A 20,134-nucleotide genomic window follows, 5' to 3' on the forward strand; every position below is an offset into this window, starting at 1 on the left:
CTATTCCGGCTGTAATGGAATGAGTTTCATTCCAATGAAATCGAAATGGCACGCACACACACAGGCAGTGCACATTCATGTGTCTACATGTGTGCTCGGCGGTGGGGAGGGGGCTGCAGTTGTCAGTCTCCTCAGTCTGAAACACAATGTCTAATCCAACAGATAAGCAGATCTGCATTGTTTTTTTTTCCATTGCCAATGAACAAGTACAATTAGGTTGCATAGTTACGAAGCTCTCCAGGAAGTGCTGCCTTCATGGGGGTTAGCGGTTGACACTTGTATTTTTAAACTGAAAGCGTAGCAAGTACCCAAAAGCCTTAATTTTCTTCAAAGGATGACCCTGCGCCTTATACGCAGGTGCACCTCATATGTGAAGTAATATTGAGCCACAACAGGTCTCGCAACGACTGTCAGCAGCCACCGACTCCATTTCACCCCGTAGTGCATAACACCAGTACCTAATGCAGCGCCTTATAACATCGTGTGCCTTATATTTGGAAAACCTTTCCATATTTATATATTTATATATTATATTTGCCTTATATATGTGCCTTATACATGTATATGGAAAAAATTGTAACGTCTTATAATGTGGTGTACCTTATATTTGGAACACATTTATATAATTACTCTATATATTATATATGGAAAAGATTTGAAAATACACCCTTCATTGAGAGTGCCTTATAAACCGGTGCACGGTATACACCGGAAAATACTGTTTCTACATCCTGAAACTTGTCATCAGTGGAACAAAAGTGTCATTTGTTTTGAAACCGATAACTATTTTTGGTAGATACTAGTACTGATATCTACAGTGCTGCTTTAGTAAGTAACATGTGACCTGTGTCTTGGTGTGCCCCGAAACAATTTGTAGCCCCCTCTAACGGCTATTTTTCATGAACTGAAAGGACTTTGTGGGGCGGAGGACAATCATTCTACATGTGTTGGCATTTGGGTGTGCAGATGAGCTCAAAGTACTGTCCGCTTCCACAGCTCAACCACCTATTAGAAAATATAGGGTAGCAAACCGATTTTTGGACAAAATACCAGGTACACGAGACCCTCGGACCCTGACGCTCATATTGGTCAGATTCTTGTCATTGTCACAATGTGCCTGGTTTGGCATTAACATACAATTGTTTGTTTCCACCATGACGTCCCTGATCCACTGGTGAAAAGGATGCTTTGATCCTCTCCTCTTTCATCTAGAACTGCTTCATGGAACAAAGAGGGTACAGAAAGTGCTTAAGAATGAATGAATGACTCTGTGTCTTTGCGTTGTCATATTGTCTTTGTGTTGTCATATTATTTGTTATTTAGTTTTTTGTTGTTCTGTTTTGACTTCAAGATGGCGCCGCGAGAGTGGCTGCCTTTACAGCAGCTCCTGTATTTTGTTTTTCTACTTCTTTCATTCCTTTCATCTTCCTTTCATAACTTTGCTGCATTGAAATGTAAATTTCTCCACTGCGAGACTAATAAAAGCTTATCCAATCAAATCCAACATAGTATGAAACAATTGCTTTTTTTTAACTCATTCACTGACATTTCCAATTTTATTCGGGAATTGAAAATATGACGTGGAGCGGCATTCCCGAATTTGTTAGAGTTTTGGTTTTTCTTGCGGGGGGTCCCAATAACGCGCTGATCAGACCTCTGGCATTTGCCGCTTGTACAGCGCCCCCATTTCAAGCTCATATACCTCTAGACTCATATAATTTATGAATTACCTCTTTTTTTCTGATGAAAGAAGAGAGTCTAAGGTTTGTTACACTGCATTTCACGTTTATGTAGTCCGACAACTGAATATTCTGTGGGTCCTGGATTTTGAGTGAAAATGACAATAACCCTGGCATTCATTGGATTGGACACATTTTAACATAAGTTGACCAGTTGCGAGAGCCACTGAACAAGTGTCTATTATCAATGAAAGTGACAGATGCAAACTTGTTGAAGGGGATATCTGGTGGGCGCAGACTGTTCTCCGTTTGATCCATCTGCCTAAAAAGCAGCAGGCCTTGCATGTGAGAGAGAAAGTAGCAATGTGAGTGTTGGAGAACAGCAGTGAACACACAATGTTTGCAGATCCGTAAACCCAGCTGAGCTGTCTGTTTCCAGCACTATCCCCATATGTTTCATCCCTCATAATCAATCTCCATCTGTCCTCCATGCTGCCTCAATGAACGGGAATGACAATAGTCGGTCATTATTACGCAGCTGTAACCAGTGACACTCCACAATAGTAACAATTTGAAAATCACAATTCATTTTTTAATGGTTTAAAAGCATCACTTTAAGTGTCATCCACATTAATCTGCAAAAATGTCATACATTTCAATACAAATGTTAATAAATCAGCTGTTTAAAAAAAAATGTTTAGTTTTATGTTGTGGTTGCACTCTGTAACAATGAAAAACAACACTCCATCATTTTGGAAGCTTTTTACCATAGCTTTCCTCATGAGTCAGGTAATCAGAATATGACAAACCCATTTTAGTGGCATGCATATATTGTTAGCCATAAGAATAATGCCTCGTGTATACTCATTTAATATTTAATATTCCTGGCACCCATTTACGTCGAGCATGTTCATATGAACACCGATACATTTTCAAATTTATGCATCTTTTAAATGCGCTGTTGTTTCTTGCCGCATGAATTATTGTTAATTTTATATAATTATATTATTGTTAATTATATACTCCGTTTGAACCCATTTGATACTCTGTTTTGATTTTATTTTGATGTTTTAAAAATGAATTTATCTGTGTTCATATGAACACACATGGTGTAAATGGGTCAAGTATCATTTTGTACTGTAAATATTTTCAAAGCAATACCCATTCCATTGTTAATGCAATCCTTTTGGGATTGAGGATTATTTGTTTTCTTTTTGTGAATGCAGTATTTTGCGATAGAACACAGATTTTGCTTTGCATATACAGTGGGACCTTGGCTTACGAACTTAATTGGTTCCCAGACGGAGTGTGTAAGGCGAAAATTGTGTATCCCAAAAATTAATTTCCCATAGGAAACAATTAAAATGAGAATAATCCGTTCCCAGTTCCCCATAAAACATAATTTTCTACTTTCTAATTTTCTAAGCCTTCAAACTACACAAAATATACCTTATTTTATGTATAATAAATGTGCTATAGTATTATGATTAAAGAAATAAACTGTACTGTACAATAAAGTTATTTTATTTACCTTTGTGATGGTCGTTAATGGCTTGATGGAATGGAGTGTCCGGTTTCCTCAGCATTAAACACTTGATGAGGAACGTAACCTTCTTCTTTCACCATCTTGAGGAATGATCCCTTGTCGGGGCTTTCTCTGTGATAATTGTATTTAGTTCTTCAACAATTGTGATCTGTTTAGCTGGGTTTATAGCTGTTTGCATCAAGTGTACAGATGACTTATGCGTGTTATTTGTGGAGCCTGATTGATGGGATATTTTAACCTTCCAGTCTTCACTCTGCTTTTGAACTGTCAAAGTTGAAATTGGTCCAAATTACAGTTTTCTATCCATTTTCTCACTATTTCACTTTTGTTTGTTTTCTGTCCTCTCCCTTTCGTGTGTGTGTGTGTTTTCTCACTCTCTCTCTGTCTGCCTGTCTATTTAAAGTTAACCCCCCCCTCCCCACTGCTTGGTTCTTGACCAATCACGTGGCATTTTGTTTTTGGAGAACAGCCTCACTCTCTCTCTGTCTGTAACCCCATCCCCCACTGCTGCGTTCTTGACCAATCACGTGGCTTTAACCAAAGACTGGGGGTGGTGAATAGAGGACAGAAACAGTGGCCACCATTTTCTTGTTAGGCGAACAGGCTCGTTCGTGAACGGCACATCACTCATTGTGGCAGCTCCATGTGTATCCCGAAAAATAGTTTGTATGCCAAGGTAAAATAATAATAAATGCAAATTTAAACTAATGTTTTATTATAGTACCTATGCGTGTCTGTGACTGTAAAGTGTCCTTGATAACTTTGAAAGGGGCTTAAAATGAAATGTATTATTGTATAATAATAATAATAATAATAATAATAATAATAATAAAACTAACTTTACCGGTAATTGTTACGTATCCAGCACGGTGTATCACAATAAGTAAAATGTTTACCTGTATAAGTAGAAAGCAGAAGGTCTGTGGAAGCTTGGATAAGAAGCGAAACATCCGATACCTTCAAAATGTCCGACACCTTCAAAGAAGTACAGATGACGGCTGAAGAAACCTTTTCAACGATAGAAAGCAGAAGCAAATTAATTCTCTGAATTCTTGTTACATCTTGTCACACTTTGCAAGGTGGTGGTGGTGGTGTACCCTAAATAAGCAGGCAGGAGGGAGGAGCATGGTGTATTTGACAAATTGTATTAAATAAAGTCGGCAGGAAAAAAATCTCAAACAAAGTCATCAGAACAAAAAAAGGCCCAAAGTAGCAAACAAAACCATGCGCAAACAATGATAAGATGAAACAAACCAGACAGGGTGAAACAAACACTGACCCGATACTGAACGGCCATGCCTGGAGTCCTTTTAACTCAGGGGTGCTCACACTTTTTCAGCATACGAGCTACTTATAAAGACTACCAAGTCAAAATGATCTACCCACGACAAAAATGCAAAACATAATTATTTTCAAATATTTTAAGGATTCTTTGTATGTACCTTTCGTTGATGTACCTTGCATAACTGAATAAGCCAATATTGCACAACATACATAATAACTACATATACATAACATGATAAATAACTATTAACCTTTTTTGTAATTACCTGAGTTTACTTTGATGACTTGCACTGAATTGAATCAGCCCGGGATGCATAGTCCGGACAGTAGCTGCTGACAGCCAGCCTCAAGCACATTTCCAAATGTACATCAGTCATGGTGGAACGGTATTTGGACTTAATGATCTTCATGTAGGAAAAGACTGACTCACATAAATAAGTGGAGCCGAAAAATGCAGTCAAGGAGGTAGCACATTTTCTCATGTTGGGGTACTTTTCCTCTGTGAGTAAGTTACAGAACTGTCCATGAGCCCTGGACTTCAGCAGTGAGAACACTCACAATCTCCGATGTCTTTCCACATTTGCTGGGTTAAATCCTCAGCCGTGGCTTCACAGCGCCGTGTAACTGTTTGTCTTGACAGCTGCAGAGCTTTGATTGAAGATAATATCTGTGCCTTATTTTTAACGTCTCTGAACAAGGAGTCAGCTGCTTCAACGAATGCTTCTTTTACCATCTCTCCGTCTTGGAAGGACTTATTGTTTTTAACGATGGCGTAACTCTCCCGCAACGATGCTTCGGTGGCGGCTTTCGCTTTTGAAGTATGTTGAGTGAAAAATGACTGCTGTCCGGACAACTGGGATTTTAGTTCGTCCACCGTTTTCTTTCTCAGCTGGCTTTTCAGCGGGAAGTCAATGTCGTATTTTCCATGAACAGTCCGAAAATGCCGCTCCACATTTTCCCATTCCATATGAAAGTAATATGTTTTGCCCCCTTACTTGGTCCCGCTTTTGCACTCATTTTGATCAGCATATGTTTTAGCAAGGGCTTAAAATCTGAGGTAATTCGCGGACCAGCTTGTAAATTTTGCTGCGTTTAGCGCCGTTGTTTACGCATGCACGGCGACCTAAAGGTAAAAATTCAGTTCTGAATGGTTGCCCTGTATGTCAATCAAGTGACGGGACTTTTGATAGGCTGACAAATGTTTTTTTTTACTGTCACGCTGCGATCGACCAGTACTACCTCCGCGATCGACCAGTAGATCGCGATCGACGTAATGAGCACCCCTGTTTTAACTGCTACTGATGAAAACGACCAACAACTGTGCAGCTGCAGGCAGGGCTCCACAGTACCACCCGTTGGTCGCAAACTAAAATGTGACAGATCTGGCCAGCCGTATCATTTTGTGTGGCCCGTGAGTGCAAATCAAGCATGTCAATTTTTCCATGATGCTAGTTAAAGTCTCAACCAAAGGTTTAAACTATCATATGTGATCCATCATTACATAGAGATGTTGCAAGCATTATCTCATGACGTACTCATTACATTCACGCAAACAATGGCTGAACTAAACATTATTCTTGATGTTTATTTTCTTGACTGATTTTCAAACTTGTTATCCACTAATTTGTTGTGTACCGTACCTGGAATGTGTGGAGGTAATGAAACTTTTATACGGTTTCACAACATTCAGTAAAAAATTAGTTTGACGCCCCCACTTTCGAGGGACTGTAGCATAAAACAATATGTCTCTTAATGTTGACAAAAAGCCATCTTTTTGTCTCGATGCTGTCACATGTGAAAAACACAAATGATGACGACGGCTTTTAAAATTGTAGAAGTATTTGAACCTGCTAAACACACTGACGCCACATGCTAAAGTCGTCTTTTATCCGCTGGCATCCCCGGAGCATACCAGTAACACACAAGTATCAAAGTCAGTCACGACATCCCATGGAAGGTGGATGTTGTCGTTGAGTATTCCTCTGAAGAACACAGGCACAAACGGGACATGGAGATCTGTCAGTCAACAGACAGGAGCCTGAAGAGGGGTACTGTAAGCCTCTGGGTCATTGGGAATGGATCAAGGCTACAAAGAGGAGCTCATTCGGCATCACATAGCATGTGAGGGAGAAAAGAGGGGGAAGAAAGGTGGTGAGGGTCTGCACATCCTCACAGTCTTCTGTCACACCTTCGAAAAGATGGCTCGGTAAATGTCTCAATGTTTGTCTCTTCAGGAGTTGGCGGGTGTCCTCAAGTGCTTCTGTTTTAATTAGAAACGTACCATTTCGCTTCTCACTTTTCTCCAATTTACCTCCATTTGAATATATCTAACTGTCACTTGGCTCTGGTAAGGCACGCCTGCACTTTTCCCTGAAGAAGACTCCACTGTAACGTGAAATAGTCACAAGTCTGTTCTGTTGCCATTGGCCATGTTGTTACCGGTAGCATTTGTGGTTTACTTGGGAAGGTTTGCGTTTCATACTGGAGACGGCGCATGTGCATGGCTCTACTGTTAACCACAGCGGCATGCCAGACACACACACACAAACACACACACACATACACACACACACACACACACACACACACACACACACACACACACACACACACACACACACACACACACACACACACACACACACACACACACACTTGGAACACTTCCTGTAACTTGAGCTTAAATTGTGGAAATAACACTCAAACAAACATCTGCACCACACATGCTTGATAGTGGAGGAAAACAGCAACATGTTGTTTGATAAAAAAAAGAAATGACATTTGCTTCAGAAGTTACCCATGATTAAGAATATCTTGTATTACTTAATTGTTGCTATATATTTGTCAGTCGTAAGTTTGTAACATTTTGTTACAAAGTTAAACAATACGTCACATCAACAGAAGCTACATTTCCAGGCAGTTCAAATCCTGTATTGCATCTTTTGCTTTTTTTGGAGGTACTGATCAATTCTAGTTGATGTATTTATAAATATGCATGCAGATCATCTGATAACTGCGGGATGGAAAGCACACAATTGGAGACAATGGCAGTGGAATGGTCATTATATTTGAACAAATTCACGTATTGGGGATTTTGGGGAGTTGATAATGACAGGGTGTTACTTAATTTAAACTGTTGTGCGTCAGAATTTGGATGGTGTATTTTGAGTATATAGTAAGTTCTCATGGTGGCAAAAAAGGCTGATTATAAATTCTGATGGAACTTTATAATTGTTAAATGCATTCAGGGGCACATCTCAATTTTCATGCTGGGGCAAGTGTAGGTTAGCATGTTTGTAAATGCTAAACTGCTCTGGACGTTCCAGCGATGCACCTCCCCCCCTCTCTTTAACTCGTTTGCTACCATTCCAGAATTTATTTGGGAATTGAAAAGTATGACGTACAGTGCCGTTCTCGAATTTGTTCGTGTTTTGGTTTATCTTGCGGGGGTGCCGATAAAGAGCTGGTCAGACCTCTGGCAATGTTTTTCCCTTCCATGAGGGAGTATCATTTTATCCATGTTAGCGCCTTGCCTTGTTCCAGCTTCATAAATCAATACGTATATAATCAATACGTATTGTATTGTATTGTATTGTATTGTATTTTGTATAGGCGGCCGGTAGTCGAGTGGTTAGCACGCCGGCTTCACAATGCAGAGGTCGCTGGTTCACGTCTTGGTCCGGCCTCCCTGTGTGGAGTTTGCATGTTCTCCCAGGGCCCGCGTGGGTTTTCTCCGGGTCCTCCGGTTTCCTCCCACACTCCAAAAACATGCATGGCAGGCAGATTGACCACTCCAAATGGTCCCTAGGTGTGAGTGTGAGAGTGACTGTTGTACGTCTTTGTGTGCCCTGCGATTGGCTGGCAACCAATTCAGGGTGTCCCTCGCCTCGTGCCCGAAGACAGCTGGGATAGGCTCCAGCACCCCCCGTGACCCTAATGAGGAATAACCGGTACGGAAAATGGATGGATGTATTTTGTATAGCCGCCCCCATTTCAAGCTCAGATAACTCCAGACACATATAACATGGGAATTAACTCTTTCTTAAGAAAGTAGAGAATCTAAAGTTTATAACGCTATATTAAATGTTTATGTAGTCCTAAAACTCAATATTCTGTAGGTTTTGCAATATTGAGTGAAAATGACAAAAACCCTGGCACTGGAATGGACACATTTTTGTACATTGTCTAGCAGTGAATGAGTTAATAGCATTGCCCTGACTGTGCTACAACCCTATGCAGGTTGGTATCACAAGGACACACATATCCTGGGTGCAATTGTCTGCATCATCCGCAAAGGGAGATCTCGCAGTTTACGTCCCAATTCCAATTACTGACCATCTCCAGTCTATTTTTGTCAAATGAAAGATGCCGATATGTGATGGATGTAATGAAATGCTACATTTCATCACACAATGGTGCACAATGGTGCAAATGCCCCGCCATGCCCCAGCCTACCAATGCAAAGTCCAACAAAATACCAAAAGAAAGAAAACTTACTGTGCACATAGATGGATGTGCACAGTAAGCTTGCGCCTCACGCTTGTTGTCCATTGAGAACAATGATAGAGCCCGTCGTGTATGTTTCAATCTTAACCAATGATTACCAGTGTGCATTTGCCATCATAGATTCTGTTGCTTCTGTGACAAATGCTGCTGATATTCCATCATCATTGATATGCAAGCAGCATCGCACCGATGCGAGTGCAAGGTTAAGCATGCATGACAGACAGGCTTAGAAACTGCTTAAGACATACACACTCTTTTTTTCTCCCCCTGCTTCTGACTATTACGTCTGCATAACCCTCCATTCGTGTTCCTACATCTCTCCCACCTTTTATTTTATAGCTTTACCATCCTCACTTGACTGTAGAAAAGTGTCCGTCCTCCAATGCCGATTAAATCCGTGGTGACATTTGAAGAACAAAAAAAACACAGTACATAACCTTGCTGAGTAATCTTCAAGGTCAGGTTTATACTTTCTTACTTAGGTTATGACCCAGCCTAAATTTACAGTATTTGTATAGCACACCCATAGGTGTGCCATGGTCAGTCAACTGTCTCACAATAATTCGCCAAGTGTGCCGGTGGTGGGCCCTTACTCCACTGCAATACCCACATTTTGGCTTATTAAATTCCCAAACATGGTAACTAGACTAATATCAAGATGTGCCACTTGTTACGCTGCATGCACGCCTGTCTATTAACTCACTGCTCGACGGTGTGCAAAAATGTGTCCACCCCAGTGCCTGGGTTTTTGTCATTTTCACTCAAACTTCAGGACCCACAGAATATTGAGTTTTAGGAATACATAAACATTCAATGCAGTGTAATAAACACGAGACTCTGTTCTTTCATCAGAAAAAAAGTTAATTCCTAATCTATATGGGCCTGGAGTTATCTGAGCTTGAAATGAGGGTGGCTGTACAAAAGGCAAATGCTATGCACTCATGGGAGGGAAAACATTGCTGGTCTGACCAGCACTGTATCTGCACTTCACCGCAAGAAAAACCAAAACCCGAACAAATTTGGGAATGGCGCTCCATGTCATATTTTCAATTCGGGAATGGATGAGTGAAAACAAACGCTCAGGGTAATGTTATGTCAAAAATCGGCGGCAGTAATCCTGCACATTTTGTGGAAATGTCCAACATTGATCAGACCAATCAGCATTCTTTGAGGTAAATGAGCCTACAGCTACGGTTGTGGAGCGGTCTGCCAAAAAATGAGAAATGACTGCGCATTTGTAAACGATTGAGAGTGGCCTTGGAAGTGATGATTAGTGTGGATTCTCTCATAGCAGCAATTTAAAGTGCAAGGTGTGACAATTCACCATTTTGTTGTCCAAAATAATTAAAGGACAACCGACGCCCTCGGACAAGTTGTGTCCATAATTTATAAAATCACTTCAAATGACCTCTACTGAGCGTATTTTACAAAGATTCCACGGCATATAGCTATATTTTACGTTTTAAGACTCGCACTGAATATTCCGGAAGTCTTGTTTTTGAGTTGGTGTCGAGTCCTCACGTCACGGAAGGAACGCCCCCTGACCGAGAAAGGACACACTGTAGCAGTCCTTTCATCACCTCAATGCATTTTGCGGTACTTTGTTTGGTCTGAAAACTTTGTGTTGATCCGTGTTGATGGCGAAATTAGAACGAAAACACACAAATAACGCGATGGTGAATCCTTGTGTGTTTCACTGAACAACTATTTAATATTCACTGACAAAAATTCCCAGGAGACAAATAAGCCCATTTCCACGGAGCTTTGGCGCCATATTGTGCCTTTTTTGGGTGCTACATTTCTATCCATGTGCCTCAAAATGACACGGAATAAATTCTTTAATAGATTGCAAACATGTATGCTTTCCTCTTCACAACTATTTGAATCATATTCATAACTGGATGAGAAACAAGAAAGCATCTTCTCCGAATCTGAAGCCATAGTTTTGATTCTCGAGCAAAGCAAGACGTCTTGGCGTGACACCACGAACAAGGGGGCGGGACCTTCTGAAACTGGCCACTTCCGGGTTCAAATTGAAGTACTTTTTAGACACTTCAAGTCATTTTTATTGGTGTTTTGCATTTCACTAAAAATAAAAAGTGGTGTCGGTTGTCCTTTAAGCCTTATTCATCCTGTGATGAATGGCATTTAAACTGAAAAATGAGAGAAGCCTTCTTACATTCATCAGATTTTTCTGAGTTGATGGTTTGGATTTCTTCTCTACACATTGCACTGAAACATGCAGATGGATGTATCACAGAACATCCCAAAGCATCAGGTTTCCCGTTAGGATTTTACGACGGAACAGATTTAGTCTTAGCCAGTGTGATGGTGCAGATTGTTTGTGAATTTCAATGAAGGATATTTTATTCAAAGTCACTAATCCGAAAATAACATGATCGGGCATGTTTGAACACGCTTAAGTCAAAGAAAAAACATATCCTGCAAAGACAAGTTATGATAATTATGTTGGGAGTCTATTATAAGTTTTGTTTTTGAATTTATGCACTAGTGCCACACCTGAACAGGTAATTTCCAGCTCAACATTTGCAAATCTCATTTATATGTAAAATTAGTCAACAATACAACAATAATAAGAAGAATGATAACAACTACAACTACACTTTAAAAAGAATCTCTCACTGTTATACTGCAGAACTTAAATTGAGACAAATTCACTGAAATCATTCAGTGAATTTGGCAGCTGGACAGATGGGCTAATATTAGCTTAGCATTGACTTTGCCTAACATTAACCTCAAGCTAGATAAAAGTTGGAGTGTCTCCAAAACACTTGCCAAGCCTCAAATCCCATTTTTTTGAAAACATATCAAATATCCGTAGGCGCCTTTGGCGGACCGTCAGGGCCTGCAATGCATTCTCTCCTGGCCTAAAAATATCTGAATCACGGACTGATGTTAATTATATTTTGTCCATCAATTCTTATTAAATAATTCCAAATTGTCTTTCAGTTTCCTTTCATTGTTTTCCCCCTGTTGTGTTGCTTCCAGATGTGTGTTTTCATATTTAATTAACCAATCACATTTCAGCCATCATTGTTACCAATGTCAGAAATCTACCTAGACGCCTTCACAATCAGTTCTGCTGGCCCTGTTGAATAATATAAGTGTTGATCAAACTGTTGCTCTAACCAATCAGATTTTGAGTTGGCAACCCAAAATGAGTACCAACGCCTTCTTGAAGGTGCTGGTCAACGTCAGAATTCACGCAAACTATGATTGGCGAGTCACTAGCCAATCATAGTTTGTGAAAACTGCTCTGATCACAAGCCACTAGTGACATTAGCATACTGGCCAGAGCTAGCACACCATATTGGTAGCGAACTGCATAAGGAAATATATTGTGTTGGCTTAATAGCAGTTTTGGCAACTCATAATTGCTGAAGGAGGAGAAGAAATGGATTTGCTTGGAGATTTACTGTTAAAGCCATTTTCAGGACAAACCTTTCAAGAAAAAATGGACATCATTAAGAAAGGTCGGTCAATTACTTCCTGGCTAATAGTAGCCTGTAGTGGACTTGTAGTAAATCACACCACACCTTTTTCAGTCTGGATGGATTCAGACGTAGCACTACTGAAGGCCTAGCGACGAAATCCACGGCCCGCCGCTGGTACGCTTTAATGGAAATGCAGCAACTAACTTAATTTAAAATAGATACGATAACCATCAGGAATCCCCACCATTCACTGTAGAACGATAGAACCCGTCCTTCCAAACATTCAGTCATTTTCTGAAGCGCTTATCCCTGAGGCAATCAATCAATGAAGTAACAAAGGCGTTGAAAAACTACGTAGTTGAGCTTCATTGACTGTTTATAAGTCAAATTTAATGTCAGATACCCAGCAACATTTTCATACAGAAAAGCGTTCCTGTTTGGTTCTTGAATGCAGTAGGGTGCCGCACTGTAAATTTGAAGGTCATTCTGTCTTTGAATAGAATCTCCAAAGGGCAAACTTTTGAATAGACTACTCATTAATGTGACATAATCCCTCACTGTAGTCTCCCAGTTTCTCCAACTTTATTAGCATTGTCGAATTGGAGTTTTACTAGAATATTGTGGAGACAAAGTTGAACAAGGAAGTCACTCCAAAAATTCATTTGTGTTCCTCCATGTGTGAAATTAAACTAATTTCCCATGAGAGGTGACTCAATCTACACAAATCAAACTCAATGAAATAAAACTAAAAATCAAGGAAAGTAGGCATTCGTTTTTGCTTGTGTTCCACTCAACATCTTTTCAATCCCTTGTTTTTTTTATCCTTTCTGTAGAAAACTGCTCACGTCATAAACCCGCGATCTGGTTTAAATATCATGGCATTAGTCTGTTGCTTGCTCACCGTTTGCGTCTGTTGCTTCTGCACGACGATAAGCTGGCATTTCCTGTTATCTCAGCACCAGGCATTGTTGTCTGCGCTGGGAGACAGTCGAGTCGCCGCTGCTGACAGAACAACAACTGTTTCGCTGAGTCTCTTTGTGTGAGGGTGATTGCTTAGAGGTGTCTTTCCTCATTGTGTTGTCTGCTCAAGTCTTAATTCCTGCCACAGTGATTTTCTGCATCCTGCCAGTATTGCAGTAAAACCCCGCCAACCTATCAAGCGACAGTACTCAGGAGTTGCAGAGATTCACCGGTGTGCTCTGTTGAAGATTAATGCGAGTCTTTACAACAAGTAGTTGTTGCAATCGATCTTGTCATTCACAGTGTTTTATAGAATAACTACCACGTTTTCGTGCCAATTACAGATTCAGCATCAGCGCAGATGATTTACATTCTGCTTTTATTTGTGGAGTCAAGTCATTATTGATTCATCTGTCAAAGTGTTTGGTTTAATCAGTTTCTTGAAATGGGAATACTCGTGTTCTCTTATTGTTATATTCAGGGTGATTCCGTGCTTGTGCGCATGTTGGCATTGGCGATATTACATTGCGTCAAGGGGTGGCAGCTTCCACCCTCATGCAGACACTTAACTCCTCACCGGCCACCTAAATGAGTCTGTCAATCTTAACTCTTGTGAGACAGAGGCTACTGAAGTGGACAGTTTATCATATTATCAGTTTACAGTAAGGGTGTCAAAATCATTTTTTTGCCGCCGGACATGCTATAGTCACAGTTTACACTCAGGGATTGGATTGGATTTGCCTTTATTAGTCTCGCAGTGGAGGGATTTACATTTCACAGCAGCAAAGTGGTGAATTTGAGGAAGCCATTAGAATATTTAATCCCCTCAAATTTGTAGTCAAAAACAATGACTGTTATTGTGGTTTACATAGGACAATTTAAAAATTTGGTTCGGACTTTATCAAGGATCATGGAATGTCACACACACACATTTGATTTGCTTTCGTGGGCCGAATAAAATGATGTCCTGGGCCAGATTTGGCCCCCGGGCCTTGACTTGGATACCATGGGTTACACGGTGCATTTAAAGGGTGAAAATTTCATGGTAAAATTTCCTCATAGTGTCTCCATAGAGTGGGTAGGGTCTGTATGAAAATTCAGAAGCTACAGTAAATCTCATCGTGTTCTACTAAAAAGTAATTGAATCAACAGCGCCTCTGCTGGTTGTAATTGAGTAGTTCACGTTCATTTGTAGCTGCACAGTATGGACTCGTGAACTTGTCGGCCTCACAGTGCAGAGGTGCAAGGTTTGATTGCTTCTCTGGCTTTCTGTGTGAAATGTGCTTGTTCTTCGATTGCCTATGTGGGTTTTCTCCGGATGCTCCAGTTTCCTCCCACTTTCTAAGAATGCGCATCGTAGATAAATGGAATACTTAAAATTGTCCGTAGTTATGATTGTGAGCACAGATGGTTGTTTGTCTAAGTGTACCCTGCGATTGGCCTGCAACCGGTTCAGCCTGAAGATGCCCGGATGCACTCCAGATAATCTGTCGCGAGTATAAGCGGTTTGGACAATGGATGGACGACCTTTAATTTGCCGCCCTCCACCAAATTCTTAGCAATTAATTAGTTAAAAATGCATATCCCTAGTTTGTTACGTAGCCCAAATGTCTATAATCTGTTTATGGCGACCATAGTCTCAAAATAATTCAATTTTCTATATTATACAATTTAATTAAATATTTGTCTTTGCTCATGTTTTTGGGTGTGTACACTGCGCACCAGGGTGGAGGTTTGTAGCCACAGTTAAACTTGTGGTCCTTGCGGTATCTTCACAAGACTTGATATGCACGTTGTTATCTGTGGTGGCTTTGTTTATGGGCGTTGCTGGTGAAAAGTGAGTTTAGGTTATTCCCTTCTGGACAGCCAAGTTTTTGTTGGCATTTGTTGGTGTTATGGCATTGTTCCCATCTGAAATGAAAACGTTTTGAGATGATTTGGTGGTAAAAAATGTATTTACTTAATTAAGATCAGGAACATCCTTTTCATAAAGAGACGCTGAGTATGTGCATAAGAAGTTTGTACGAGGACTGAAATCAATGTACTGTACTGGTAATTTAACTCATTAACTGCCTTTGCCGAATGTATTCGGGAATTGAAACGCATGACGTGAAGCGCCATTCCTTAATTTGTTTGGGTTTTGGTTTTTCTTGTCGGGTCTGCCGATAAATCGCTAGTTAGACCTCTGCCAATTTTTTCCCTTCCAACAGAGGGCAGCATTTACCTTTTGTCCAGCCTCCGTTACTCCAGATCTCTATTCCACTGGTGAAAAGGATACTTTGATCCTCTCCTCTTTCATCTAGAACTGCTTCCTGTGACAAAGAGGAAACAGAAAGTGCTTAAGAATAATTACTCTCTGTGTCTTTGTGTTGTTATATTTGTTATTTAGTTTTATTTTTTTAGTTCTTTTGACTTCAAGATGGCGCCGCGGGAGTGGCTGCCTTTCCAGCAGCTCCTGTATTTTATTTTTTGACTTCTTTCTTTCCTTTCAGCTTCCTTTCATAACTGTGCTGCTGTGAAAGGTAAATTTCTCCACTGCGAGACTAGTAAAAGTAAATCCAATCGAATCCAATTCATTTTATTTTGGAATTAACTCTTTTTTTCTGATGAAAGAAGAGAGTCAAAGGTTTCTTCTGAATGTTTATGTAGTCCTAAAAATCAATATTCTGTTTGTCATGAAATTTGAGTGTAAATGACAAAATTCCTTCCACTGGAGTGGACACATTTTTGCACATCGTCTGGCAGTGAATGAGTTTCATCATTCTTTTTAAATCGAGCTGTTTCGGGCTGTTTCAGTAGATTTTGCATAGTTAGCATGCAAAGTAAGGAACGTGCTTTAAGGTTTAAGTGACCTTTTTTTCTGGGGTGTAGCATTTTCAGTGTAGTATGTCCCCATTGTCAAGAATGAGTGTGATTTTACACTTACACACTAACACAAATTTAACCGGCAAAATATTCAGCATAATGTACCTTATTTTCAGGACTATAAAGCGCATCGGATTATAAGGGGCACCTTCAAAGAATGACATATTTAAAAACTTTTTTCCATATACAAGGTGTATTGGATTATAAATGGCTTGGTCAGTTTTTGAAAAAATTGTAGGCTTTTAGGTGCGCCTTATAGTGCGGAAAATACTATCGTTGTTGGCTTTGAGAATTACAGTATTCCCCCGAAAATTTCTCAAACTATTTTTGCCACTTCCCCAACAGGACAAATTAGCACTATTTTGTATAGATTTTTTTTAATACAACTGACAACACATTTTAATTCATTTAAAAATATATACAGTATATTTAAAAAAAGGACACACGAAAGCCCTTTTGGGCTTTCTTTACTGCTTTATTCCCCCCCCCCCCCCCCAAGTTACCGGTAGTTCCGTGGGCAAATTCTAGGATTTAAAGTTAATGAAACGTAAACAAAAGGTGAGCCAAAGAACACATGACTCCACGACTATTCCTCCCCATCAGGATATGAACTTCATTCTTTGGATTTAAACTCTCACGTGTGACCTTTCCACTTGAGAATTTTAGAATTCTTCCCTTTGCAGGGGGGTGACTAGGGGTGGGTGGGGGCGTGCACCGCAGAGTTGTGCAGTATGATGTTGTGCTTGAACTCCACCGGCCTGTGGAAGTAGAGCAGTACGCTCCTCAATCACAACTAAGAGCTTCAGTATGTGATGTGGACGTGAGATGGGTGTGTGTGTGTGTATGTGGAGGGGAGGGGATCAAGACTACAACAAACATTTGCTCAGCAAATCTGTGCGTAAAACAATTTCGGTGCAGACAAAACATGGAACATCAGCAGATGAAACAAAGTTTATTTGAGTACAAATGTCTTTCCCCCCTTAGATTCTTTCCATTCGGGATTATGACACGTTTCGCTAATCTTCAAAGCCGAAGTGAACTTTTCCCTGCTCCTCCCATCACTCAACTACATCCCAAGTCTGTTGCAGGAACCTCTGAGAGAAAACACTTAATAGGAATTTCACGACCAGCCTGCTTGCATTTAGCTGAAACCATTAGTCAGACCTTGGGGAATTCTTTGGAAAGCGTAATGGAGACTATAGATTCAGTTTATGATCATCAGCAAAAATGCCAATAAAGGATGCATCGGTGAAAAGAGATATACATGGCGCAGAGCCATTTGGAGATTAATTGAAAGCATCGATTTGATCGATAAAGCAGGTAGGAGAATGACGAGACAAGACAACAAACTTCCATCCATTGTTTTCGGAACTGTTTTTTCTTTTTTTTTCACAAGGATCAGAATCAGAATCAGAATCATCTTTATTGCCAAGTATGTAGAACACACAAGGAATTTGTCTCTGGTAGAACACCTTGCACGAGTAGCATCATTAAAAAAATTACAAAGATGCACTATACAGTTATATTTGTGTTACTGTTTCTAGAGTTAATGGCTGAGGGGAGTCGCTGGAAAAGGTGGTGAGCACAGCGCGGATGGTCCAGTAGGATTTTACACACCCTTGTTTTGATTCTTGCATTGTGCAAGTCCTCAAGAGTGGGTAGGGTGGTGCCAATGATTTTTTTCCGCCATCCTAACTGTCGTTGCCGTTGAAGTCGGATTTTGTCCATTTTTTGTGGCGGCCCCGAACAAAACCGTGATGGAAGAAGACAGGATTGATTCAATGACAGCCGTGTAGAAATGTCGTAGCACCTCCTATGGCAGTTCCGTGCTTCTTTAGCAACTTCAGGAAGTACATCCTCTGTTGGGCCTTTCTTAGGATGGCGGGGCGTGGTGGAGCCCATTACAGTCGTCTTTGGGGAGTAGGCGGGGGACACCGTGAACTGGTTTTCCAGTCAATCATAGGACACACATAGACAAACAGCAATCCAGGCACACAACGACTGATAATGTACAGTCTTCAATCAGCCTGCCATTCAAATTTTTAGTACGTGGAAATACCCGGAGTACCCGCAGAAAACCCACTCAGGCCCGTGGAGAACATGCAAACTTCACATTGAGAGCCCGGAGTGGGGATTGAACCCACGAATTCTGCACTGTGAGTTTGACGCGTGCACCAATGGTCACACCAACTAATCAAAAAGCATATTATGATAAGACAGAGGACACACGGTGTAATTGAGAGACCGGAGTAATACAGGTATTTTTTTTTTTCTCCAACATTCGTTCACCTTTACAAAAGTGTTAAAAAGCTTAAATAATTAATGTGGAGCCAATAGTTGAAGGAAAAAAAAACCTAACAAAAAATAAAAACACCCTGTGCGTAGCTTTTAACGTCTTGAATGGCATCCTCTCAGATCCACTTTTCTATGCATGGACCTGAAATCAACATTCCACTCCAAGGCTCTCGCTGCTAAACGTGTCGGCATGTTTACAATGTTGTGCTCCTTAGTCCTGCGCCCAGGCAGAGGCATGGCTGCGCCCGTGCACTATTTCGACCCCATCTTGCTATGCTTCCCTGCTCCTTTCATTAATCATTTACTCTCTCACCTTCTCCTACTGTCCTGTTTGCTTTGTCGTTCTCTCTCTCTCTCTCTCTCTCTCTCTCTCTCTCTCTCTCTCTCTCTCTCTCTCTCTCTCTCTCTCTCTCTCTCTCTCTCTCTCTCTCTTGGTCTCTCTCGTTCTCTCTCTGTCTCTCTCTCATATAACCTCTTTCTCTCATCACCTCTCTCTGTCCCATCACCTCTCCACCCACATGTCTCTCTCACTCTCTCGCTCTTCCTCTCTCTCAACCATCGTGTCTCTCTCAGTCTCTCTCCTTTGCTGTCTCTCTCTCTCTCTCTCCTTCTCTCTCTCTCTCTCGCTCTCTCTCTCTCTCTCGCTCTCTCTCGCTCTCTCTCTGTCTCTCTCTCATATAACCTTTCTCTCATCACCTCTCTCTGTCCCATCACCTCTCCACCCACATGTCTCTCTCACTCTCTTGCTCTTCCTCTCTCTCAACCATCGTGTCTCTCTCTCTCTCTCTCTCTCTCTCTCTCTCTCTCTCTCTCTCTCTCTCTCTCTCTCTCTCTCTCTCTCTCTCTCTCTCTCTCTCTCTCTCTCTCTCTCTCCAATTACCTCTTCCAATTACCTTTCTCTTATTCTCTTTGTCTCTCTCTCTTTCTCTCATTCTCTCTACCCTGTTCTCTCACTCTCCCATCAGTCTCTCCTCTCTCTCTTCCATCACTCTCTCTCTCTGTTTCTCTCTCTCACTCTCTTTCTCTCTCTCTCTTCCTTCACTTTCTCTCTCTTTCTCTCTCTCACTCTCTTTCTCTCTCTCTCTTCCTTCACTTTCTCTCTCTTTCTCTCTCACTCTCTTTCTCTCTCCCTCTTCCATCACTATCTCTCTCTTTCTTTCTCCTCCCCTTCTCTTTCCCGCCATCTTTTTCATTTTGTCTCACTCGCTCATTTTCCTTCACATTACCGCTCACATGTATCTCTTTATGAAGACCCATTCCTTTGCACCAGATTTGCCTTTTGGTTTCTCGCCATCCCTGTCAGATGGTATGCATCATTTTGTTGCACTTTTATTTCAGATAGTAAACACAGCAGCTACTGTGACTCTGCTTTCCCCTTTGCCATCCCTTGTGCAGATTCAATTATACTTGAGTGGAATGATAATGCCACGGGGATTAATCAGCTGCAGCCTGATTTTCCTCATTGAATGTTTTGGCCTCTAGAGGAGTAGATAGAATTCCTAGACTGTTCATAAATATTCTGAAGCTACTCTTCACTCCAAAAA

General features: G+C 40.9%; 2 protein-coding genes across 2 annotated transcripts in view; both read left to right on the plus strand.

Annotated features, from left to right (window-relative positions):
* Positions 1-20,134, plus strand: part of LOC148899157 (ladderlectin-like) — a 256,335-nt gene that overhangs the window by 69,060 nt on the left and 167,141 nt on the right. The window lies entirely within an intron of this gene.
* ssbp2a (single stranded DNA binding protein 2a) overlaps positions 1-20,134 on the plus strand; it is a 76,776-nt gene that overhangs the window by 8,687 nt on the left and 47,955 nt on the right. The gene's annotated exons all lie outside the window — the stretch shown is intronic.

This window comes from Hippocampus bargibanti, linkage group LG04 (genome assembly GCF_051943395.1).
Source record: "Hippocampus bargibanti isolate YZ-2025 linkage group LG04, ASM5194339v1, whole genome shotgun sequence".
In the NCBI taxonomy this organism is placed as follows: Eukaryota; Metazoa; Chordata; class Actinopteri; order Syngnathiformes; family Syngnathidae; genus Hippocampus; species Hippocampus bargibanti.